The sequence below is a fragment of the Macaca fascicularis genome, chromosome 18 (genome assembly GCF_037993035.2).
Source record: "Macaca fascicularis isolate 582-1 chromosome 18, T2T-MFA8v1.1".
Taxonomy (NCBI): domain Eukaryota; kingdom Metazoa; phylum Chordata; class Mammalia; order Primates; family Cercopithecidae; genus Macaca; species Macaca fascicularis.
In genome coordinates, this window is record NC_088392.1 from 381,257 (window position 1) to 402,509 (window position 21,253).

A 21,253-nucleotide genomic window follows, 5' to 3' on the forward strand; every position below is an offset into this window, starting at 1 on the left:
AATAATATGATTATTAATCATCAATGATGGATTTTAATAATTATCAATGATACTAAAAATTCATAAGATACCATTATTAATTATGGATAATGATTTTCAATACATGATTATGCCTGCTTTCAATTAATTATTAATATTAATGTCATCAAATAATATTATTAGTTCCTAATACTAATCATTATTGTATTCCCAGCATCACTGGGTATTGATTTAAGTCACATTAATTGCTAATATCATAATATTATTATTAATAGTGATATTACTAATAATTATGATTACAAATGGTTAACCTTTGAAACCAGTATTCATTTTTACTCTCTTTATTGTGATCATTAATATCAATAATTATTATTCATATTAATATAATTATGAATATTAATGATTAATAGACTTGCTCCTGATGTAAACCCGGGAGAGGACGATGTTAATTTCTATATCACAACGGTGTACACCCCACGTGACAGAGTTTCCAACTTCTGCTTGGGAGAGGAGGATATGACAATCAGTTTCACTGGAAGTAGAAACAACGGTGGGATACTGTTCTGAATATTCAGGGAGGAAGAGGCTGATGTGACTCCTAATACAGAGGGGGTTACTCCCTCTGAGGGTGTGCACACTGGGGGTGTACAATCGTCTGAGAAGGAGTTGAAAATTTTCCGATGGGGAGATGAGGTTACTCAGAATATGAGAAAGAGGCTGGGGGTCCACAAGGCTCCCAGAAGCGAGGGGGGCGGGCCGGGGGGTGGCGGCTGGGAGCCCGATCGCGGGGGGTGCCTACACCCCCGGCGATGGGGCTCCCAGAAGCCAGGGGGGCGGGCCGGGGGGTGGCGGCTGGGAGCCCGATCGCGGGGGGTGCCTGCACCCCCGGCGATGGGGCTCCCAGAAGCCAGGGGGGCGGGCCGGGTGTGGCGGCTGGGAGCCCGATCGCGGGGGGTGCCTGCACCCCCGGCGATGGGTCTCCCAGAAGCCAGGGGGGCGGGCCGGGGGTGGCGGCTGGGAGCCCGATCGCGGGGGGTGCCTGCACCCCCGGCGATGGGTCTCCCAGAAGCCAGGGGGGAGGGCCGGGGGTGGCGGCTGGGAGCCCGATCGCGGGGGGTGCCTGCACCCCCGGCGATGGGGCTCCCAGAAGCCAGGGGGGCGGGCCGGGGGTGGCGGCTGGGAGCCCGATCGCGGGGGGTGCCTGCACCCCCGGCGATGGGGCTCCCAGAAGCCAGGGGGGCGGGCCGGGGGGTGGCGGCTGGGAGCCCGATCGCGGGGGGTGCCTGCACCCCCGGCGATGGGGCTCCCAGAAGCCAGGGGGGCGGGCCGGGGGTGGCGGCTGGGAGCCCGATCGCGGGGGGTGCCTGCACCCCCGGCGATGGGGCTCCCAGAAGCCAGGGGGGCGGGCCGGGGGTGGCGGCTGGGAGCCCGATCGCGGGGGGTGCCTGCACCCCCGGCGATGGGGCTCCCAGAAGCCAGGGGGGCGGGCCGGGGGTGGCGGCTGGGAGCCCGATCGCGGGGGGTGCCTGACCCCCCCGCGATGGGGCTCCCAGAAGCCAGGGGGGCCCTCCGGGGGTGGCTCCTGGCAACCTGATCTGGATATTTGGAAGAGTATCACAAGGGGTTGTCCAGTGTCTGTAATTCTGAGATTAATATCTGTCTCTCGGCCTTGGAATATTGAGAAGGATGAAACAGGGTGAATGTCCACACTGTGCCACATTGCGAGTAGTATCAGCCTGTCCCCTCCATGGGTATTAGGAACAATATCCCAGACTGGGTGTACGCCTCCTGCTGTACAGAGTGCAATATCATCCTCTCCCTCCCAGGATAGTAATTACAATATCACTGGGCGGGAGCACACAGCCTGTGAATTATTATCATCCTCTCCAACTCCGTATACTAGGAACTATATCTCAGAAAAACTGTCCCCTCAGTGCCATATTCGGACTAATAGCAAAGGCTTCTTCCGGGAATATTAGGAGCAATATTACCGCGTAGCTATCCATCCATTGCTATAATTGGAGTCATGTGATACTCTACCCCCGTTCATATTAGGATCAGTGTCACGTGGTGAGTGTACACCTACTGCGATATTAAAACTAAAGTCCTGCTTTCCGACCCTGGTTATTAAGAACAGCATCACAAGTAGGTTTACACTTCCTGTGGAATGAGGAATAATAATATGATTATTAATCATCAATGATGGATTTTAATAATTATCAATGATACTAAAAATTCATAAGATACCATTATTAATTATGGATAATGATTTTCAATACATGATTATGCCTGCTTTCAATTAATTATTAATATTAATGTCATCAAATAATATTATTAGTTCCTAATACTAATCATTATTGTATTCCCAGCATCACTGGGTATTGATTTAAGTCACATTAATTGCTAATATCATAATATTATTATTAATAGTGATATTACTAATAATTATGATTACAAATGGTTAACCTTTGAAACCAGTATTCATTTTTACTCTCTTTATTGTGATCATTAATATCAATAATTATTATTCATATTAATATAATTATGAATATTAATGATTAATAGACTTGCTCCTGATGTAAACCCGGGAGAGGACGATGTTAATTTCTATATCACAACGGTGTACACCCCACGTGACAGAGTTTCCAACTTCTGCTTGGGAGAGGAGGATATGACAATCAGTTTCACTGGAAGTAGAAACAACGGTGGGATACTGTTCTGAATATTCAGGGAGGAAGAGGCTGATGTGACTCCTAATACAGAGGGGGTTACTCCCTCTGAGGGTGTGCACACTGGGGGTGTACAATCGTCTGAGAAGGAGTTGAAAATTTTCCGATGGGGAGATGATGTTACTCAGAATATGAGAAAGAGGCTGGGGGTCCACAAGGCTCCCAGAAGCCAGGGGGGCGGGCCGGGGGCGGCGGCTGGGAGCCCGATCGCGGGGGGTGCCTGCACCCCCGGCGATGGGGCTCCCAGAAGCCAGGGGGGCGGGCCGGGGGGTGGCGGCTGGGAGCCCGATCGCGGGGGGTGCCTGCACCCCCGGCGATGGGGCTCCCAGAAGCCAGGGGGGCGGGCCGGGGGGTGGCGGCTGGGAGCCCGATCGCGGGGGGTGCCTGCACCCCCGGCGATGGGTCTCCCAGAAGCCAGGGGGGCGGGCCGGGGGTGGCGGCTGGGAGCCCGATCGCGGGGGGTGCCTGCACCCCCGGCGATGGGTCTCCCAGAAGCCAGGGGGGCGGGCCGGGGGTGGCGGCTGGGAGCCCGATCGCGGGGGGTGCCTGCACCCCCGGCGATGGGGCTCCCAGAAGCCAGGGGGGCGGGCCGGGGGGTGGCGGCTGGGAGCCCGATCGCGGGGGGTGCCTGCACCCCCGGCGATGGGGCTCCCAGAAGCCAGGGGGGCGGGCCGGGGGGTGGCGGCTGGGAGCCCGATCGCGGGGGGTGCCTGCACCCCCGGCGATGGGGCTCCCAGAAGCCAGGGGGGCGGGCCGGGGGTGGCGGCTGGGAGCCCGATCGCGGGGGGTGCCTGCACCCCGGCGATGGGGCTCCCAGAAGCCAGGGGGGCGGGCCGGGGGTGGCGGCTGGGAGCCCGATCGCCGGGGGTGCCTGCACCCCCGGCGATGGGGCTCCCAGAAGCCAGGGGGGCGGGCCGGGGGTGGCGGCTGGGAGCCCGATCGCGGGGGGTGCCTGCACCCCCGGCGATGGGGCTCCCAGAAGCCAGGGGGGCGGGCCGGGGGTGGCGGCTGGGAGCCCGATCGCGGGGGGTGCCTGCACCCCCGGCGATGGGGCTCCCAGAAGCCAGGGGGGCGGGCCGGGGGTGGCGGCTGGGAGCCCGATCGCGGGGGGTGCCTGCACCCCCGGCGATGGGGCTCCCAGAAGCCAGGGGGGCGGGCCGGGGGTGGCGGCTGGGAGCCCGATCGCGGGGGGTGCCTGCACCCCCGGCGATGGGGCTCCCAGAAGCCAGGGGGGCGGGCCGGGTGTGGCGGCTGGGAGCCCGATCGCGGGGGGTGCCTGCACCCCCGGCGATGGGGCTCCCAGAAGCCAGGGGGGCGGGCCGGGGGTGGCGGCTGGGAGCCCGATCGCGGGGGGTGCCTGCACCCCCGGCGATGGGGCTCCCAGAAGCCAGGGGGGCGGGCCGGGGGTGGCGGCTGGGAGCCCGATCGCGGGGGGTGCCTGACCCCCCCGCGATGGGGCTCCCAGAAGCCAGGGGGGCCCTCCGGGGGTGGCTCCTGGCAACCTGATCTGGATATTTGGAAGAGTATCACAAGGGGTTGTCCAGTGTCTGTAATTCTGAGATTAATATCTGTCTCTCGGCCTTGGAATATTGAGAAGGATGAAACAGGGTGAATGTCCACCCTCTGCCACATTGCGAGTAGTATCAGCCTGTCCCCTCCATGGGTATTAGGAACAATATCCCAGACTGGGTGTACGCCTCCTGCTGTACAGAGTGCAATATCATCCTCTCCCTCCCAGGATAGTAATTACAATATCACTGGGCGGGAGCACACAGCCTGTGAATTATTATCATCCTCTCCAACTCCGTATACTAGGAACTATATCTCAGAAAAACTGTCCCCTCAGTGCCATATTCGGACTAATAGCAAAGGCTTCTTCCGGGAATATTAGGAGCAATATTACCGCGTAGCTATCCATCCATTGCTATAATTGGAGTCATGTGATACTCTACCCCCGTTCATATTAGGATCAGTGTCACGTGGTGAGTGTACACCTACTGCGATATTAAAACTAAAGTCCTGCTTTCCGACCCTGGTTATTAAGAACAGCATCACAAGTAGGTTTACACTTCCTGTGGAATGAGGAATAATAATATGATTATTAATCATCAATGATGGATTTTAATAATTATCAATGATACTAAAAATTCATAAGATACCATTATTAATTATGGATAATGATTTTCAATACATGATTATGCCTGCTTTCAATTAATTATTAATATTAATGTCATCAAATAATATTATTAGTTCCTAATACTAATCATTATTGTATTCCCAGCATCACTGGGTATTGATTTAAGTCACATTAATTGCTAATATCATAATATTATTATTAATAGTGATATTACTAATAATTATGATTACAAATGGTTAACCTTTGAAACCAGTATTCATTTTTACTCTCTTTATTGTGATCATTAATATCAATAATTATTATTCATATTAATATAATTATGAATATTAATGATTAATAGACTTGCTCCTGATGTAAACCCGGGAGAGGACGATGTTAATTTCTATATCACAACGGTGTACACCCCACGTGACAGAGTTTCCAACTTCTGCTTGGGAGAGGAGGATATGACAATCAGTTTCACTGGAAGTAGAAACAACGGTGGGATACTGTTCTGAATATTCAGGGAGGAAGAGGCTGATGTGACTCCTAATACAGAGGGGGTTACTCCCTCTGAGGGTGTGCACACTGGGGGTGTACAATCGTCTGAGAAGGAGTTGAAAATTTTCCGATGGGGAGATGATGTTACTCAGAATATGAGAAAGAGGCTGGGGGTCCACAAGGCTCCCAGAAGCCAGGGGGGCGGGCCGGGGGCGGCGGCTGGGAGCCCGATCGCGGGGGGTGCCTGCACCCCCGGCGATGGGGCTCCCAGAAGCCAGGGGGGCGGGCCGGGGGCGGCGGCTGGGAGCCCGATCGCGGGGGGTGCCTGCACCCCCGGCGATGGGGCTCCCAGAAGCCAGGGGGGCGGGCCGGGGGCGGCGGCTGGGAGCCCGATCGCGGGGGGTGCCTGCACCCCCGGCGATGGGGCTCCCAGAAGCCAGGGGGGCGGGCCGGGGGCGGCGGCTGGGAGCCCGATCGCGGGGGGTGCCTGCACCCCCGGCGATGGGGCTCCCAGAAGCCAGGGGGGCGGGCCGGGGGCGGCGGCTGGGAGCCCGATCGCGGGGGGTGCCTGCACCCCCGGCGATGGGGCTCCCAGAAGCCAGGGGGGCGGGCCGGGGGCGGCGGCTGGGAGCCCGATCGCGGGGGGTGCCTGCACCCCCGGCGATGGGGCTCCCAGAAGCCAGGGGGGCGGGCCGGGGGCGGCGGCTGGGAGCCCGATCGCGGGGGGTGCCTGCACCCCCGGCGATGGGGCTCCCAGAAGCCAGGGGGGCGGGCCGGGGGCGGCGGCTGGGAGCCCGATCGCGGGGGGTGCCTGCACCCCCGGCGATGGGGCTCCCAGAAGCCAGGGGGGCGGGCCGGGGGCGGCGGCTGGGAGCCCGATCGCGGGGGGTGCCTGCACCCCCGGCGATGGGGCTCCCAGAAGCCAGGGGGGCGGGCCGGGGGCGGCGGCTGGGAGCCCGATCGCGGGGGGTGCCTGCACCCCCGGCGATGGGGCTCCCAGAAGCCAGGGGGGCGGGCCGGGGGCGGCGGCTGGGAGCCCGATCGCGGGGGGTGCCTGCACCCCCGGCGATGGGGCTCCCAGAAGCCAGGGGGGCGGGCCGGGGGCGGCGGCTGGGAGCCCGATCGCGGGGGGTGCCTGCACCCCCGGCGATGGGGCTCCCAGAAGCCAGGGGGGCGGGCCGGGGGCGGCGGCTGGGAGCCCGATCGCGGGGGGTGCCTGCACCCCCGGCGATGGGGCTCCCAGAAGCCAGGGGGGCGGGCCGGGGGGTGGCGGCTGGGAGCCCGATCGCGGGGGGTGCCTGCACCCCCGGCGATGGGGCTCCCAGAAGCCAGGGGGGCGGGCCGGGGGTGGCGGCTGGGAGCCCGATCGCGGGGGGTGCCTGCACCCCCGGCGATGGGGCTCCCAGAAGCCAGGGGGGCGGGCCGGGGGGTGGCGGCTGGGAGCCCGATCGCGGGGGGTGCCTGCACCCCCGGCGATGGGGCTCCCAGAAGCCAGGGGGGGCGGGCCGGGGGTGGCGGCTGGGAGCCCGATCGCGGGGGGTGCCTGCACCCCCGGCGATGGGGCTCCCAGAAGCCAGGGGGGCGGGCCGGGGGTGGCGGCTGGGAGCCCGATCGCGGGGGGTGCCTGCACCCCCGGCGATGGGGCTCCCAGAAGCCAGGGGGGCGGGCCGGGGGGTGGCGGCTGGGAGCCCGATCGCGGGGGGTGCCTGCACCCCCGGCGATGGGGCTCCCAGAAGCCAGGGGGGCGGGCCGGGGGGTGGCGGCTGGGAGCCCGATCGCGGGGGGAGCCTGCACCCCCGGCGATGGGGCTCCCAGAAGCCAGGGGGGCGGGCCGGGGGTGGCGGCTGGGAGCCCGATCGCGGGGGGTGCCTGCACCCCCGGCGATGGGGCTCCCAGAAGCCAGGGGGGCGGGCCGGGGGTGGCGGCTGGGAGCCCGATCGCGGGGGGTGCCTGCACCCCCGGCGATGGGGCTCCCAGAAGCCAGGGGGGCGGGCCGGGGGTGGCGGCTGGGAGCCCGATCGCGGGGGGTGCCTGCACCCCCGGCGATGGGGCTCCCAGAAGCCAGGGGGGCGGGCCGGGGGTGGCGGCTGGGAGCCCGATCGCGGGGGGTGCCTGCACCCCCGGCGATGGGGCTCCCAGAAGCCAGGGGGGCGGGCCGGGGGTGGCGGCTGGGAGCCCGATCGCGGGGGGTGCCTGACCCCCCGCGATCGGGCTCCCAGAAGCCAGGGGGGCCGTCCGGGGGTGGCTCCTTTCAACCTGATCTGGATATTTGGAAGAGTATCACAAGGGGTTGTCCAGTGTCTGTAATTCTGAGATTAATATCTGTCTCTCGGCCTTGGAATATTGAGAAGGATGAAACAGGGTGAATGTCCACCCTGTGCCACATTGCGAGTAGTATCAGCCTGTCCCCTCCATGGGTATTAGGAACAATATCCCAGACTGGGTGTACGCCTCCTGCTGTACAGAGTGCAATATCATCCTCTCCCTCCCAGGATAGTAATTACAATATCACTGGGCGGGAGCACACAGCCTGTGAATTATTATCATCCTCTCCAACTCCGTATACTAGGAACTATATCTCAGAAAAACTGTCCCCTCAGTGCCATATTCGGACTAATAGCAAAGGCTTCTTCCGGGAATATTAGGAGCAATATTACCGCGTAGCTATCCATCCATTGCTATAATTGGAGTCATGTGATACTCTACCCCCGTTCATATTAGGATCAGTGTCACGTGGTGAGTGTACACCTACTGCGATATTAAAACTAAAGTCCTGCTTTCCGACCCTGGTTATTAAGAACAGCATCACAAGTAGGTTTACACTTCCTGTGGAATGAGGAATAATAATATGATTATTAATCATCAATGATGGATTTTAATAATTATCAATGATACTAAAAATTCATAAGATACCATTATTAATTATGGATAATGATTTTCAATACATGATTATGCCTGCTTTCAATTAATTATTAATATTAATGTCATCAAATAATATTATTAGTTCCTAATACTAATCATTATTGTATTCCCAGCATCACTGGGTATTGATTTAAGTCACATTAATTGCTAATATCATAATATTATTATTAATAGTGATATTACTAATAATTATGATTACAAATGGTTAACCTTTGAAACCAGTATTCATTTTTACTCTCTTTATTGTGATCATTAATATCAATAATTATTATTCATATTAATATAATTATGAATATTAATGATTAATAGACTTGCTCCTGTTGTAAACCCGGGAGAGGACGATGTTAATTTCTATATCACAACGGTGTACACCCCACGTGACAGAGTTTCCAACTTCTGCTTGGGAGAGGAGGATATGACAATCAGTTTCACTGGAAGTAGAAACAACGGTGGGATACTGTTCTGAATATTCAGGGAGGAAGAGGCTGATGTGACTCCTAATACACAGGGGGTTACTCCCTCTGAGGGAGTGCACACTGGGGGTGTACAATCGTCTGAGAAGGAGTTGAAAATTTTCCGATGGGGAGATGATATTACTCAGAATATGAGAAAGAGGCAGGGGGTCCACAAGGCTCCCAGAAGCCAGGGGGGCGGGCCGGGGGTGGCGGCTGGGAGCCCGATCGCGGGGGGTGCCTGCACCCCCGGCGATGGGGCTCCCAGAAGCCAGGGGGGCGGGCCGGGGGTGGCGGCTGGGAGCCCGATCGCGGGGGGTGCCTGCACCCCCGGCGATGGGGCTCCCAGAAGCCAGGGGGGCGGGCCGGGGGTGGCGGCTGGGAGCCCGATCGCGGGGGGTGCCTGCACCCCCGGCGATGGGGCTCCCAGAAGCCAGGGGGGCGGGCCGGGGGTGGCGGCTGGGAGCCCGATCGCGGGGGGTGCCTGCACCCCCGGCGATGGGGCTCCCAGAAGCCAGGGGGGCGGGCCGGGGGTGGCGGCTGGGAGCCCGATCGCGGGGGGTGCCTGCACCCCCGGCGATGGGGCTCCCAGAAGCCAGGGGGGCGGGCCGGGGGTGGCGGCTGGGAGCCCGATCGCGGGGGGTGCCTGCACCCCCGGCGATGGGGCTCCCAGAAGCCAGGGGGGCGGGCCGGGGGTGGCGGCTGGGAGCCCGATCGCGGGGGGTGCCTGCACCCCCGGCGATGGGGCTCCCAGAAGCCAGGGGGGCGGGCCGGGGGTGGCGGCTGGGAGCCCGATCGCGGGGGGTGCCGGCTATTAATCCCAATATGGCACAGAGTGTACAGCTCTTCTGAGATATTGTTCCTAGTATACGGAAGGGTAGAGGATGATAATGATTCACAGGTTGTGTGCTCCCGCCCGGTGATATTGTTATTACTATCCTGGAAGGGAAAGGATGATATTGCACTCTGTACCGCTGGAGGCATACACCCAGTCTTGGATATTGTTCCTAATGTACATGGAGGGGACAGGCTGATATTACTCGCAATGTGGCACAGGGTGGACATCCACCCTGTTTCATCCTTCTCAATATTGCAACACCGAGAGACTGATATTACTCTCAGTATCACAGACACTGTACAACCCCTTGTGATACTCTTCCAAATATCCAGATGAGGTTCCCCGCTCCCACCCCGTCCGGTCCCCCCTGGCTTCTGGGAGTCCCATCGCCTGGGGTGCAGGCACCCCTGGCGATCGGGCTCCCAGCCACCACCCCCGGCTCGCCGCCGTGGCTTCTGGGAGCCCCATCGCTGGGGTTGCAGGCACGCCCCCCGATCGGGCTCCCCGCCGCCACTTCCGGCCCGCCCCCCTTACTTCTGGGAGCCCCATCACTGGCGGGTGAGGCACCCCCCGCCTTCGAGCCCTTGGCAGCCACCCCTGGCCCTCCCTCCTGGCTTCTCGGAGCCAGAATGAGATTGGTAAAAGGGACCCTGGAAAGCTGACTTGCTCCTGAACCGTGGGAGGGTGGTGTGAGATGGTTCCTTTGATGAAGCAGAAAGCAGCCCTTGTCAGACACTAAGTCTGCCACTCCATTGACCTTGGACTCTCAGCCTCCAGACTGTGAGAAATTAGTATCCGTTGTTCATAAATCACTCAGTCTAGGTCAGGCACAGTAGCTCACGCCTGTAATCACAGCACTTTGGAAGGCTAAGCCAAGTGGATCAAGAGGTCAAAAAATCGAGACCATCCTGGCCAACATGATGAAACCAAATCTCTACTAAAAATACAAAAAAAAAAAAAGAAAATGCCAGGTATGGTGGTGGGCACCTGTAGTCCCAGCTTCTCAGGAGGCTGAGGCAGGAAAATCACTTGAACTCGGGAGGTGGAGCTTGCAGTGAACCGAGATCGCACCACTGCTCTCCAGCCTGAGCAACAGAGCAAGGCTCCATTTCAAAATAAATAAATAAATAAATAAATAAATAAATAAATAAATAATAATTAAAATAAACGTCCCAGTCTATGGCACTTTGTCATAGCAGCCTGAATGAACTAAGACAGCTCAGTATGAATCAAACAGAAGGCCAGGTCACAGGAACCTAAAGGAAGTCCTCCTAGAAGCAGAATGACATCAGGGAAGAAGGAACAATGGCAGGAGGGGCAAAATAGGACCTCAGGGCTGTTCTAGGACACCCACGTCCCAGGCTGTGAGGCTACCTGTGGAGCTTGGCATCCTGCCAACCCAGATCAGTGGCACAGGTGCCTACCGGGAGCTGTGCAGCAGACCCCCTCTTGCTCAAGGAGCCTTCTCGGGACCAGTCTTCCGGACTGGCGTTGGACAAGAGCTTTACAAATGTCCTCACAATTGCATCCATGGGCAAGAAATTCCACTTCTAGAATCATTCTTAAAGAAAAAGAAAAATGTTTAAATAAATAAATAAAACAATAAAATTAGACTCATTCTTGGAATGTTGCCAGGATATAGCTTACAAGATAGGAAAACAAGCTCAAATTATAGGAGTGTATTTAATAAAAGAAAAAAAGAAAGAAAGGAATAGAACAGTCAGAAGATGGTCATATTCTGGAAGAGCTGCAGGAATAAGGGAATTAAAAACAATATGCTCCAAAACCCTTTAGAGAAGGTACGCTTGGGCTCCAGACATTTGGCCTGGTTTTTTGGACAAAAGTGGTGAATTGGTCCTCTCTCCGTCTCTCTCTCCCTCTCTCTCTTTCTCCCTCTCTATGTCCTTCCCTCCATCCCTCTATCCATCCCTTTCTCTCTCTCTCCCTCTCTCTGTCTCTCCCTCCCTCCCTTTCTCCCTCTCTATCTCCCCCTTTCTCTCTCTCTCTCTCTCTCTCCCACTCTCCCCCGCCCCCTGTCTCCCTGCCTGCTTCTCTGTCTCCTCCCTGCATCCCATACACATCATGGTAGAAAGGCCCCTTAGGATCATCCCACATCCTCTGTGGCCATCCACACCTGCCAACCTGCCCTCTGATCTGTATACTGTCCTGGTTTATTCTGCCCACCTGAAAAAGCTCGGCCATGCAGGTAGAAGATGCTGCTGTCCTATTTCCATGATGCCAAATGCCTAGAAATTAAGGGGAAAACGCATTCACCAAAAAAATGGGATTTTATGTTGAATCTTAGCATTTACTTCTGTTATCCTCCTTTTTTTTCTTTTGTTTAGGTCTGTGTCCTGGGAAGCTCTGGGATGAACATGACTCCTGAGCACAGACGCCGCCCTCACAGAAGTTCGTGTATGCTCGGCTTCATCCTCGGAACGTTACACTCACACTTGACTCGCCCACTTTATGTGTCTTTTTTTTTTTTTTTTTTGGCCTGACTTTTAGAAAACCAATCTGAGAATAAAGTTTAAAAAGAGAGTTTCTGAACCCTTAACTGAGGTCAAAATCTTGGAGTGAAAGCCAAAGATGCAGCGTCCAAGGAGTCAGGGGAATGGGGGCATCTTCGAACCCAGAATCAGTCAGCATTGGGGAGAAAACAAGGGCTTCTATGTGCGGCTCCCTGATGAGCACTCGGAAAGCAAATGTGTTTCAGTCCAGAAGAAGGTCAAGTGAGGAAATGACCTAAATGGGGCTTATTCCTTGCTCAGCCCTGAGACTAGGCTGGAGGCCCCAGGCAGGAGAGGGAGGGCCAGGCCCCATAAGCCTCTCACCATGGAAAATGATGATGGGCCAGGAAGCTGCAGAGTGAGTCGACCTTCTTGCCCTCTCTGCAGAGGCCTGGCCCTTGTGAGTGAACCCCCTCACTCCCTCTTATTATTTAGTCTTGCTACTGCTGACATATTAAAGTTGGTGATCATTTGGAACATGAGTGCTAAACTGAATTTTGTTAATTCTAATAATTTATCAGAGCATTTTTATATTTCTAGGAAACAGAATTATACATTATCCTCAGAATTATTTTATCTTTCTTGTTAATAATAACAGTCCTTCAGTCGCCCTGCCTTCCCACTGGGTGTGAGTGCATCTCTGCTAATGTGGGGCATGAGAATGGATGCCAGAGGCAGAGCAAGCAGCTCAGAGGCCATAGCAGCTATTTATTTTTTTGTTTATTTATTTATTTATTTTGAGATGGAGTCTCACTCTGTTGCCCAGACTGGAGTGCAATGGCGCGATCTCAGCTCACTGCAACCACCACTTCCTGGGTTCAAGTGATTCTCCTGCCTCAGCTTCCAGAGTAGCTGGGATTACAGGCACCCACCACCATGCCGGGCTAATTTTTGGTACTCTTAGTAGAGACGGAGTTTCACCATGTTGGCAAGGTTGGTCTTGAACCCCTGGCCTCGGGTGATTCACCCACCTTGGCCTCCTAAAGTGCTGAGATTACAGGCATGAGCCACCATGCCCGGCCCATTGTGGCATCTTAATCACAGAGTCAAGAAGGCCTGGACCCAGCGTGAAGATGATGAAAAGGGGGAAGAGCAGCTCTCTCACCTATAGTGCTGCCAGGCGCTTCCAACTTTCAACATAAGGGACACTAAATAGCTTTCCCAACGAAAACAACTGAGATGTTGGGTAAAACCTACAAAAATGCATCTTTGTAAGTGCATTACTGGGCTGGCATTGAAGGATGGAATCCACAGCAGTCGATAAGGAATTGGCGGGAACCAAAGTGGAATTTATTTTTCTGTTTAGACAGTTGCACAGAGAATGGGGCATCAGAAACAAAACCGGATGTCTCTCCAAAATGAGGTCAGAAATCTGACATCTTAGACTTAAAATAAAAGCCCACCTCAGAGCAGGAGCAGCAAGGAGAGCAGCTGTCCCTGCATTGGTGCTGCGTGGAGGGAAAACCACTGACCCTGAGAACCGATGAGAAACAGTCCTCCAGGAGTTCATGCTGGAAGACCTCGAGAGCATGGGTCAAATCGACGTGGCACCAGGCGGCTGCTAACTTCACCTCTACCCCATGTGAGTGAACATCTTTGCTGAAACAATGCAACCCTGTCCTCAAAATATCTCCCCACTTAAAATTCCAAGAAAGATAAGTCCCCGTGCAAAAAGTTACAAAACATAAGTAAACAAAGTACTGTGGATACATCCAATAATTCAAGAAACAAATTGAGCAGAGCCACAAAAATCCAAAATGTGGAAAAGATCAACTGCTGGCAAAGTATCCACTGCTGTTGCTCCCGTTAAGAGACTGTATTTCATAAAAAGCTAGACACGCCCCTCTGTGGCCTCACACTTGCCTTCTCAGGCATGTCTGCCCCAGAAATGCCTTTGCACTGCCTTCTCCAAGAGACACATACGGGGCAAGAATATTTAGGCAGTGATTGTAGACATAGAAAACACTTGAAAGCCACCCAAATACATCTCTATCAAGGAAAAAAGCTGGCATAGTCACATTGTGGAATATGATACAGCTGTGAAAATGAACTGCCGTTAGAAGCATCAGCAATGAAAAATTACAGTGAACAAAGGAAATTACTGAAAAATACACTGCTATTCCACATACAGTTCACAAACTATAACATATGACATGGCTGAATAATATACAGAGAAATGATATAACTTATGAAAAGCAAGACAAACATTAACACATTAGTCCTATGTCTGGGTGAAGAAGGGAGACCCAGGTGATGAAAGAAGGGCGCATTGTAGCCTTTCAAGACACTCGATGCTAATGCATGATGACAACAGCGCAATTATTAATCTATCAGATTATGCATTCAGTTTTGTTTGTTTGTTTGCTTTTGAGGCGGAGTTTTGCTCATGTAGCCCAGGCTAGAGTGTAATGGCACGATCTCGGCTCGCTGCAACTTCTATCTCCTGGGTTCAAACAACTCTCCCACCTCAGCCTCCCGAGTAGCTGGGATCACAGGTGCCTGCCATGATGCTCAGCTAACTTTTTGTATTTTTTTAGTAGAGACGGGTTTCACCACATTGGCCAGGCTGGTCTTAAACACCTGACCTCAAATGATCCATCCGCCTCAGCCTCCGAAAGTGCTGGGCTTACAGACATGAGCCACCATGCCCAGCCAAATTTTATAGACTCTTAGGTGTCATATATTTCATAATTAAACATAAAAAACTAAATGTTTACTGTAGTTTGTAAATGAAAGAGCAATAAAAATTGTTGCAAACTTTTAAACATCAAACCTGTTGTATAGCTCATAGTGACCCTCCTATTAAGCTGTGGTAAGCTCCAATTGGTATTTCATTGTTATTTTCTAAAAACTAGGTGAACAGATGAAAAACAGAATTCAGTTTTAAAACAAGATATTAAGATAATGTTACTGGTTGAAAGTGTCCAGGTTGTTGGTGCCTTGAACCAAGAATTGGACGCAATGCAAAAATGGAGCAAGGAAAGAATGAAGCAGCAAAGCAGACATTTATGGAAAATGAAAGCACGCTCCACAGGGTGAGAGCGCCTGAGCACAGGGGGACCGTTACTGAGGTTTCTAGGGCTTAAATCCCCTCTCGAGGTTTCCATTGGTTACTTGGTGTGTACCCTACGTAAATGAAGAGGATGAAGTAAAATTACAAAGTCATGTACTCGGTGTAAGCCCTGTGTAAATGGAGAGGATATTTCTTGTCATACCGCAAGAGTTTCCATTTGATTTCATTCTCGGAAGTCAAGGTGAATCGGCCTTATGTTCCTGCCTCCAGACCCTTTTCTCCTGCCTCCGTGGAATGGATGGCAGGACATGGAAAATGGTTTTGTCCAAATGACATGTCCCAGGGCACTGGCAGCTGAGGACAAGAGGGAACCAGTTGGTGTCACTGAGGAACGCTCACCCGTGTCTCCACACCGCACAGAACAAAGTGAGTGTCCTTGTCCTGAACCCTCTGAAGTGAGTATCTCGCCTCAGGGCTTTCATGAAACCCTTTTTAGGAGAGGCTCCTTCTCTCTCCTTCTGCAGCCACAAGGCAGCAGGGATAGCCCCTCTCTCACTGAAGTTCTTCTTAAAAAAACAAAGAGAATAGAATACTAGAATTAATATAATGAATAATAAAATAATGAAAATGAAAGTATGTTTCACAGAAGCAGCTCTGGAATTTCATGTATTGGTGGCATTAAAAGCAGAAAATGGGACTATAGGCCTGGCGGGGTGGCTCATGCCTGTAATCCCAGCACTTTGGGAGTCTGAGGCAGGTGGATCACGAGGTCAGGAGATCGAGACCATCCTGGCTAACACAGTGAAACACCGTCTCTACTAAAAATACAAAAAATTAGCCATGCATGGTGATGGGGCCCTGTAGTCCCAGCTACTCGGGAGGCTGAGGCAGGAGAATGGCGTGAACCCGGGTGGCCGAGCTTGTAGTGAGCCGATATCGCTTCACTGCACTCCAGCCTGGGCAACAGAACAGGACTCTGTCTAAAAAAAAAAAAAAGAAAAAAGAAAATGGGCCTATAGAGCTCCATTTAATGGCAAAAAATTAAGGAAAGAATAAAAAGACTCTGCTAATAATGGTGACGTGAGCTGCTCATATTGTCATTTTCTCTGGGACCTAATATTGGGGAGGAGGTGGGACCACCTGCCACCAGGCTCCAGGTGATTTTCGGGCTGTTCCCCCAAATCACTGCAGCCTCTTCCCTGCTGGTCCCTTGATCCTGCTGCTGTGCCGGGCGTCCTGAGTGGCAGGAGGCACCTCGGCAGCTTCCAGTGGGATAGGCCTGTGGCATTCTGAGCCTGAATGTCGTGATCACTAGGAAGTAAGGAGACATAAGCAGGAAGGGTTCAGGGATGGAGTGGCCGCTTCTCAGGGATCAGTCTCGGGCCCGAGCTGAGAAGAATCCCCTTTCAGGACGATGGCTCCAGGCTGAGGTCAACGCTGTTTCTGTGCGTTATGATGACTGACCTGCATCCACAGGGAAGCGTATCCGGGCTCCTTTTTCCCAGGCAATGTTGGGAATACATTGAAATGGGCACCGGTGGATTTCAATTCCAGCCTTCCAGAAGCCACTCCAAATGGAAATGTAGCTAACGGATGCAGGTGGAGTAAGTAAACAACTTTAGGTCCCAAACAACAATTTTCACATACAATATAGTGTACAGGGAAAAATAAAGCCTTGGGACCCCAACTCACAGCCAAAACGGAAAAAAATCATTAAGTTGGAAGCTGAATCATGCAAGAAACTGCCTTTCCTTTTGTTCCTAAGCAGATAGTTACAGATAGCTACATCTCCACAGGAAGCTGGTCTATGTTTACCTTATCTTATATAAAGGCTTATGTAGAGGACTGATTTACCGCATGTGAGATGAAGACGTAACTGATCCTTCCCCATCTGCTCTCTTTCTCTTGCAACCTGAGGAAGACCACAGGTTCCCTCTCTCCCCTCCTGCCCACCATTTTCCTCCAGCCCACCCTTCCCCTCCAGCCCACCCTTCCCTCCTGCCCACTCTTTTCCTCCAGCCCAGCCTTCTCCTCCAGCCCGCCTGGAAGAGGAAGAGGTCTGCAGCTTACATCAGAATCTCGAAGTTGACACCCAAAAAAGGTAAAAGATCCTGCGGGATGGTGGCATATACAACTAATGAGATAACGCTCTGGGTGTACATCCTAGCATACAGGAAGAGCATTCTTGTTCATGGCGGTGGTTTCAAATATTTCAGTGAGTTTTCCCTTGAATGCCTCAGTTGGGAGCCACTTCAGTTCAGCGCAGGAAGCAAGGGAGCTTCAAGGACTGGTAGTTATGAATTCAAGCTTATACACAGCGACAGATCACAGGTCTGTGGAAGATACTGGTCAATCAATATACAGAGGTAGCATTCCATAACTGAAGCATAGGGCATATCTGACTTCATCTGACAAGGCTAAAATCATGATTGTTTTTCTAACTGGGAAATTTATGTAACTTATTTGCCAATAAACAACCATCTCTCTCTCCCCATTTTCTGACATAACGCTAGTCGTTAGAGAAATGTTCCGATGATGTTCATGAAAGAACAAACCAATGTCTTCCGCTTTAATACCACCTATTTCACACATATGACTCTTGCTGCTTCCATGTGACACTAAAAATATCGGGAGTGCCAGGAAGTCTCTTTAATCATCGTTCTCCAACGTGCTCAGGAGATGAAGTCATTCTGTGAAGTGGACTTCAGTTGACACCACTGAGAAAATGTCCTAGAGAAAGTAAAACTTGTAGTGGCCTCATACTTTACAGAAATAATCCAACTTCTTTCTTTCATTTCTTTCCGGTTTTTGGACATTAATTTTAATTGGTTCAGGGCGACCTGTTTCTGCATCAAAGTCTTGGGAAGCTTCCATCTGTTTTTATATTATATTATATTATATTATATTATATTATATTATATTATTTAGAAATAGAGTCTCACTGTGTCAGTCAGGCCAAAGTGTAGTGGTATGATCACGGCTCACTGCAGTCTCAACCTCCCAGGCTCGAGCCAATCCTCAGGCCTCCACCACCTGAGTAGCTGGGACTGCAGGTGTGCCACCATGTCCTGCTAACGTTTTATTTTTATTTTTTTATTTTTTGTAGAGACAGGATCTCGTTATGTGGCCAAAGCGGGTCTCAAACTCCTGGTCTCAAGCAATCCTTGTGTCAGCCTCCTAAAGTGCTGAGATTATAGACATGAGCCATGGCACGCAGCTGATTTATTATTTTATTTTCTCAGAACTCTATGCAACCTGATTCTTAATACATAAGGAAAGAGAAGCCAGTCAAAAGTGGAAGTAGTTGCACACAATGAAAGTGTCATTTGGCACTTAGACAAGAGAGGCGGATTATAAAAATGAAAGATCTACATGTCGCAATTGGCTGTGGGCTTGGACTCCAGCACTTTTTATTTTTATTTTTTTAGGAGATAGTGTCTCACTCTCTTACTCAAGCTGGAGTGCAGTGATATAATCATAGCTCACTGTTATCTCAAACTCCTGAGTTCAAGTGATCCTCCTGCCTCGACCTCCCAAGTACCTGGGACTACAGATGTGCCATCGCTCCAGGTAATTTTTTTTTTTTTTTAATTTTTGTAGAGACGAGGTCTCCCTGTGTTGCCCAGGCTAGTCTCAAACATGTGACCTCAAGCAATCGTTCCCCCTTGGCCTCTAAAGCGCTGGGGTTATAGGTGTGAGTCACTGTACCCGGCCAAGAAACCAACCCCACCTGTTTTCTATATAAAGTTTAGCATCTAGATACGAAGCAAAATAAGTTTTCAAGATCAAGGAGTCTGAAGGGAAGCTGCTGGGAGGGGAATGGGCTCAAGGCAGCGTTTTCTGGTCTACAGTTTTGCTTATTCTTGGACTTTCCAAAGTCCTGAAAGAAGCAGAAGGAAAGTGAGAAGAGAGGAAGAGGCAGGAGGAAAGGAGGAGGGCTGCACCTCTGCGGTTGCAGATTAGCCCAAGCCGGCTCAGTGGCTGGGAAGGAAGGGAGGAAACCCCCAAGGCCGAAGGTGGAGTCAGAGTCCTGGGTCCAGCAGAGACTGGACAGGAGGAGGGTGCCGGGAGCCAAAGACCTTCCTGCTAGCACTGCAACCTCTTAAACTGCTTAGGCTTTTATCTAAATTTGATATGTCCGCATTTTGTAGACCTCCAAACCAAGTCACTCAGGGTAACCCAGACAGGAAGGGGAGGATGATAGGAGAAGGTGCCCCACCTGATGATGCCCTTCTGGCTTTTATCCATTCCTGGGAATGACTCTTTCTCCAACTCGGGGGATACCCCTATGGGAGAATACAGTGGCGTGGACCAGCAGTGGAGAATTCCAAGTCCAAAAAACGATTGGCATTTTCAAGGAAAGTAAGAAATCATCCTGCATATATGAAATATTGGGAAAAAGGTTGTTACTAATAATTCTCAAGCGACCACTCTGGTGAGACTAGGTTTCTCTGGGGATGTGTGGAGCAGGGTGTATGTACCGAGTGAGCACATCCCACCCTTCAGACTCCTTCAGCTCCTGTCTACTGTAGCAGTCAGAGGGCAACTCCTGTCCTCATCTCCTCTGAGCGACCCACTCACTCATTCACTCACTCATTCATTCACTCGTTAACTCATTCACTCACTCACTCATTCACTCATTCACTCCTTCACTCGCTCACTCACTCATTCACTCACCCTTTTACTCACTTGCTCATTCATTTACTCATTCACTCACTCATTCACTGACCCATTCACTCACTCACTCACTCATTCACTCACCCATTCATTCACTCATTCATTCCCTCATTCACTCACTCAGTCATTCCCTAACTCACCCTTTCACTCACTCACCCATTCACTCATTCACTCACTCATTCACTCACTTATTCACTCACTCACTCATTTCCTCATTCATTCACTCAATCATTCACTCACTCAAATCATTCACTCATTCACTCACTCATTCACCTCTTCACTCACTCATTCACTCATCCTTTACTCACACACTCACTCATTTATTGACTCATTCACTCACTCACTTGTTCATTCACTCACTCAATTCTTCACTCCCTCATTCACTTGTTCGCTCACTGACTCATTCACTCACTCTTTCCCTCACCCATTCACTCACTCACCCACTCATCTGTTCACTCACTCATTCACCCACTCACCCATTCACTAAGTCACTCATTCATTCACTCACTCACTCATTCATTCACTCACTCACTCACTCATCACTCATTTATTCCCTTGGTCACTCACTCATTCACTCACTTATTCACTTGCTTATTCACTCACTCATTCACTAAGACGCTCATTCATTCACTTACTCACTTATTCACTCACCCATTCACTCACTCACTCATTCACTCATTGACTCCCTTGGCAATTCATTCACTCACTCACGGTCACTCATTCAGTCATTTACCCACTCACTCACTCATTTCTCCTTCCCTCATCCACTCACTCACTCATTCACTGACTGACACTCACTCACCCATTCACTCATTTACTCACTCATTTACTCCTTCACTCACTCACTCACTCACTCCCTCCTTCATTCATTCATTCAGCAGCACCCATGACAGGTTCACTCCGTCCTGGGCTCTGCTGTTGCCCTGGGACTGCAGCAGGGAATAGTCAAAGATCTCTGAATCCATGGCATTCAGAGTTCAGCCAGGGGACCTTTCGAGAAGCCCAGCAGATAGGTGAAATGCCCCATGTGTGACACTGACGAGGATGTTTTAAGAGCAGCAGGGAGGGAACAGGAGTGTGCATGGAGCCCAAAATTTCTAAGAGGGTGATCTGGGGAGGCCTCACCGTGCAGGAGACCTTGCAGGACAGACCTGTGGAAAGTGGGCAGAGTCGGTAGGGAGAGGAGGGCCTGGGTTGAGGAAAGAGCAGGCTAGGCCTGAGGTTGTCGGGTGCCTGCATGGGCCTCTGGGCAGCACCAGGATCTGAAGGGACCAGAGGACAGGCCAGTGTGGCTTGTGTGGGGTCTGTGATTCCGAGTCAGCAGAGAAGATGCCTGAATTACATCCTGATAGGTGCACCCTGACTTTGAAGCTGAGGACACCCGAGACATGGAGGTGGGGTGGAGGTTGGGGCAGAGCAGGGGATGAGGAGGGAGCCTGTTTCCGTCCAGGTCAAAGGTGGTGGCCTGGCCCTAGTGGCTCCAGATGCAATGAAGAGCCAATGGGGACTTTCCTGA